The sequence below is a fragment of the Leucoraja erinacea genome, chromosome 6, assembly GCF_028641065.1.
Source record: "Leucoraja erinacea ecotype New England chromosome 6, Leri_hhj_1, whole genome shotgun sequence".
Classification (NCBI taxonomy): Eukaryota; Metazoa; Chordata; class Chondrichthyes; order Rajiformes; family Rajidae; genus Leucoraja; species Leucoraja erinaceus.
This window is the reverse complement of record NC_073382.1, coordinates 32,058,367-32,064,366: the sequence shown is the minus strand read 5'-3', so window position 1 is coordinate 32,064,366 and position 6,000 is coordinate 32,058,367.

Here is a 6,000-nt window from a genome sequence, read left to right as displayed (position 1 = left end):
GGATATTTCAGGTCTTTAATCAATTTAATTTAATGCTGGTCTTGCCAATGATGGCCATATCATGTACATGAATTAAAAAAAATAATTATGGAGGCAGATGGTCTCACAGTAGAATTGTGCATTCATATTAGTGCCTTCAGGATCCAAACTCTTATGATAAACATGGTGAAGAATGGTGCATGAGGCTAATAAGTACGATCTCACCAAAATACATTACAATCTACAGTCACGGTGCACAGGGGGGGGGGGGGGGGGGGGGGTGAAAGGGGGTGGGGATTGGGGTGTAGAGGCGGGGGTGTCGATGCGAGGGGGATGGGGGTGGATGTGGGTGGATGCGGGGGGGATGGGGGTGGGGAGGCATGGCGGGGAAGGGGGTGTGGAGGTGGTGGGTGCGGAGGCAGGGGTGGAGGGGGGAGCGGTTGTGGGCGGGGGGCTGAGGGGAGAGAGCTCGGAGAAAAGACTGGGGGTGTATCACGGCGTAGGGGTGCAGGAACCTGCGATGGAGACCAGAGGGAAAGGGGCTGGAGGACTCACAGCGGGCAATGTGGACTCACAGCGGGCGATGTGGACTCACAGCAAGCGATGTGGACTCACAGCGGGCGATGTGGACTCACAGCGGGCGATGTGGACTCACAGCGGGCGATGTGGTCTCACAGCAGGCGCAGGTCGCTGGACGTTCTCCTCCACTGGGATCAGAGTCTCCCTTTTTTGTTTGGCACCATCTCCGTCTCCGACTCCGCGCCAGGCCAAGTTGGGCTGCTTCTGGTACCTCCGAAATCGTGTGTGGTTGGAACCTCTGCCAACCATGCAGAGCCTCCCTCAGCTCCAGTAAAGATACGATGGCGCAGGAAGGGGCGGACCATCCCACGGAGTGACAGGAGTAAAGACCAATCCACGTGGTGCTGACTGGCTGGAGAGTAGATCGATCTGCGCACGCGCAATTTTTAAACCTTGTAACTATTAGATTAGACCACCGATTGGAATGAAACTTGGTACAATCGCAGCAGAGGAGAACGGTGAGTAAGCTGGTGAAAAATCGTAGCGCTACTACCTACCGTTTTTGCGCAAATAGAATGACCGCGCAAACCGGAAGATAAAAAGATCAGAGTTTTAATTATGTATAGAAGATAATAATAGGCAGTTCCATGTTTTATTCAATTCATGGTTAAAGAAGTTCCTCCAATTTCTTTATTGAATTAATTAGCAACCGTTTGATATATAGTACTCCCTTGATTTAGTTTCTCCCACAGGTAGTAATCATTTGCTTCAGACCTTCCCAATCAAAACCTTTAACAATTTTGATGATCTCTGCTTGGTCACTTCTTTACAAGGAAAAAAAAAAGTTATTCCATCTTTCTTGATGAAAATTACCTCTCCGACTGATTTAATCCTTACATACCTTAATTCACATTTTCGCCAGTGCTTCATGCATATCTATATCTGCTCTGGAAAGCAGAATTGTAAGAAATGTTTTAGTGATCTAAGATTGGTCCAAGAAAAATGGAACTTAGCTTTTCTTTTTTTTTTAAGTTATTACATAAGAAACAAACCATTTTTGTTTATATTTTGCGACAGCATTAACCTAAATGTTATTTCTAACTACTTCTTTCCTCTGTGTCTCAAAGGTTGAATGAGATTTTGGGAACACCTATCACCTCAATAGCCGAATCCAAACAACGTGAAATACCAACTTTAAGTCTCCACAGCAAAGCTCATTCATATTTAACATGCGAATACTGCAGTTTCCTGACGCCCACAAGGACGTTAATCATGATCTTCTACTTTCATTGAGTTAATAATAGAACAGCCCAAACCATCCAACAATTTTTGGTGATTCACAACTCAGGGGCTAGTTTCTCCACACCACAAAATGTTTTTATTATATTGCCCTAATACTGGTGAAAGTGTGAAACTCAGCTTTTATTGTTCCTGTAAGTGCTGGGCCAACACTTACTGAAATAAGATATACTGAAACACACACTGCCCAAGAGCTACCATTTGGCCTTATGCCCAAAAATAAGTGCGAGGATCAGAACACAAGAATAACTGTTGCTTCCGTTGCACAAATGTATTGGTTTTGCACTGCCTGCTAATTATGGTGATAGTACCATGTGGTAAGCTGCCACCTTGTTTTTGAGTGATTGCACATGTCAGCAGGGCATCCAGCATTTTAACAGAACAAAGCTACAAGATATTTGCTTGCTCTATTTAAAATCACACTGCATTATTGAAATGCCAAATTGCATCGTGACTGTAGATTGTGATGTATTTTGGTGAGATCGTACTTATTAAAGCTTATTCGCCTTATGCACCATTCTTCACTATATTTATCATAAGAGTTTGGTTCCTGAAGGCACTAACATGGATGCACAGTTCTACTGTGAGACCATCTGCCTCCATCATATTTTCAAAATTCATGTACAAGATATGGCCATCACTGGCAAGACCAGCATTAAATTAAATTGATTAAAGACCTGACATATCCTTCGTAATGTGGTAGTCCTCCATTGCTGTGGAGCAGTAATGGAGGACATCAACAACACCATGTGGCCAGGCACACCTCTGCAACTCCAACCCAATGGTGCTGCCTGGTCAACGGGCCTTTAAGACTTCATTTTCTCAACTTGGTACTTGAATGGTACAAGGCGGCGCCGAATGTGTAGTGCCTCAGGGTAATCTACCGATCTTACACTCTGGTACTTAAGTATGATTGTGCCTATATATAGTAAGATGTTTACTGAACTGTATGCAAAAAAATGAATTTCACCGTATCTAGGTACACGTGACAATTTAATCATGTACTATTGAATGATTGAACACTGTCATTACAAATCAAACCTATATAAAGGAAATCAAATATCTTTGGGCTGATCTATGGCCTCCTGAAATGTAAAGGTTAAGATGTTGAGAGTACTCTGTGCTATATTAGCTTTTCAACATTATTGGATGAATGCAAATTCCTCCAGCCCTTATTTTAACAGATAATTTAATGTTTGCTGCAAATGGTTTGACCCTGGTCTTAAACTGACCAGAGAAATTTAATTTTATTTATACTCTACTTTTCTTAATTAATGTGCATTAAAAGCACAATTTTAAATGGCCGGTTATTATTCAATTTTGAATGTTTATTGTTCATTTGGGTTAATTTTGTTTCTTTTATTTTAACATTTTGTGTGCTATTGTTTTTAGATAATATATGGATCAACTAATCACATTAAAGAATTGCCAGGGTAAGATAGGTCATTTTGCAAAGGGAAAGGCATAGACAAGGAACTGCACCAATAATAGTAAAAATAGATTAAATAAATCCTGATGGACCATTTAATGAAAGAATACTACAACTCCATTGTGGAACATGACAGCATAGGAAAAATGGACAGATATTTAGCCTGTCAGATTTCCATCTCCTTAATGGCACCCCATTAGAAAAGGAATAGACTGCTTCCATAAGAAACAGGTTTGACTTTTAAGTTGCCATGAAAACAAGATAGTCAGATAACTGATGCAGCATTTTCGACTCTTAATATTACTGCTGGACGCCACTGCTTTCCCTTTCACTGAAAGGTCTGAGAGTCAAGCAGCAACATAAGTTGAAGTTTTATTTGCTGAGTTCCAGTGATCTATAAGGCTGTCAACATTTATGAGTTGGGCATAAGTCATTGGAAATACCAGTCCTATATAAATGATCTGAGGAGGAAGATCCAAGTGTTTTTGCATAGGCTGTCATGTATTCAGGAGAAGTAAATTGCAAGGCATTGTATAGGACGCTAAATTTGCATTCCATTTCTAACCTACCAGATAGTAATATCACTATATTATCACAAATGAATAAATTGGTCAATTTGCTCAAGATTTTAATGGACATTAGCCCATTCCAGTTTCAGACTAGATAGAACAGCATGGATATGGTGGGGTAAAGGACCTGTTTCTATGACTATAACTATCCCTATCCATCTGACAATCACAGAACCTACCACAAACTTGACTGGCAACCATACATCTCTGACATGTCTACCCCCGCCCCAAAGGGCAACTGCAGCCTTATTTTATTACTCCCCCTACCCCATTAAACATATGCAGCTACCGTAACAAAACTGCCACCACCCCTCCAGCAAACTGCCACCACCCCTCCCTGACTTGACTACTTCAACTAACGACAATAACACCCCCTCACTTCCAGCAATTCCTGACTTACAATTGCCAGATCTTCCCCGCTACCAGTTCAACCCATGAACATTCCATGGCTTGAACCCAACGATGAACATTCCCATCTAGTTTGATTCAATGTCTTTGCATTCACTCTATCTAATCTCCTCTTGACTTCATACACTTCAATAAAGTCACCCTCTCGGCCTCCTGCATTCCAAAGAATAATGTCCTAGCCTGTTCAATCTCTCCCTGCAGCTCATGTCATCAAGTCCTGACAACATCCTTGTAAGTCTTCTTGACACCATTTCCGATTTAATGGCATCTTTCCTGAAGCAGCATGACTAAAACTCACCACAAGTGCAGCCTCACCATTATCTTTTACAACATAATGTCAAGAGATTTATTATCATATGTCCCAGATAGAAACATGAAATTCTTACTTGCAGCATCGCAACAGAATATGTAAATATAGTACACTACAAAAAATATAATAAATGAGAGAAAGAAAGAAAAGAAAAGAAAAAAAAGGAAAAAAATCTTCCTTATGTCTCAACTTCCATACTAAATGCCCTGACTCATGTAGACCAGCATGCCGAAAGCCTTCTTCACCACACTATCTACATGTGATGCCATTTTCAGGGAATATGTATTTGTACTCCTAGATCGCTCTACTCCACAACATCTCTTAGAGCCCTGCTGTTCACTGTGAAGATTCTGCCCTTCTTTGACTTCCCAAATTCAACGCCTCACACTTATCAAAATTAAACTACATTTGCTGTTCCTCGGTCCATTTACTAAGCTGATCAAGATCTCACTGTAATTCTTGATAACCATCTTCACTGTCCATGATGCCACCTATTTTATTGTCATTTGCAAAGTTACTAGTCATATCTTGTACATTCCCATCCAAAGCATTGATATACATAACAAATAGGAAAGCGTCAGCAACGGTCCATGTGGCACACCACTAGTCACAGGCCTCCAGTCCAAAAAAAACCTTCCACCACTAGCCTCAACATCTCTTCATGAATCTAATTCTGTATCCAATTAGCCAGCTCTCCCTGGATCTGATGCAATGTAACTTTCTGAAGCAGCCTACCTTGCAGAACCTCATCAAAGGCCTTGTTGAAATCCATATAGACTATGTCTATGACCCAGCATTCATCAACCTTTAGGTTACTTCTTCAAAAAACAAAATCAAATTCATGAGATATGATCGCTCAATCACAAATAATTGCTGACAACCCCTAATTAACCCCAATCTTTCTAAAGCCAAAGATATTTTATTCCTCAGAATCCTCTCCAGTTACATTCTTACTACAGCTGTTAGACCTACTGAAAGTGCCCATGATTTTCTTTGCAGCCCTTGTTAAATAGAGCCACGTTAGCCACCCTCCAGTCTTCTGACAACTTACCCATGTCTACTCAATCAGGACTCCTGCCATTTCTTCTCTAGCTTCCAGCGTTATGCCTTTAATTATATCTGATCAGGCCCAGGGATTGATCTACCATTGTACCTTAGCAAACATAGAAATATAGAAAATAGGTGCAGGAGTAGGCCATTCGGCCCTTCGAGCCAGCACCGCCATTCAATATGATCATGGCTGTTCATCTAAAATCAGTACCCCGTTCCTGCTTTTTCTCTATATCCCTTGATTCCTTTAGCCCTAAGAGCTAAATCTAACTCTCTTGATGTTAGTGCATGATGTACTTGAAGAAGTACATCCACCACTAAATTGACTGCAAAATGGTCTGTACTCAACACAACTCCATTAACTATCCCAAGTTCCCCTGTCATCATGTCTTTTGCTGCAGTAAAAATAGAACACAAATATGCATGTAGGATCTTGC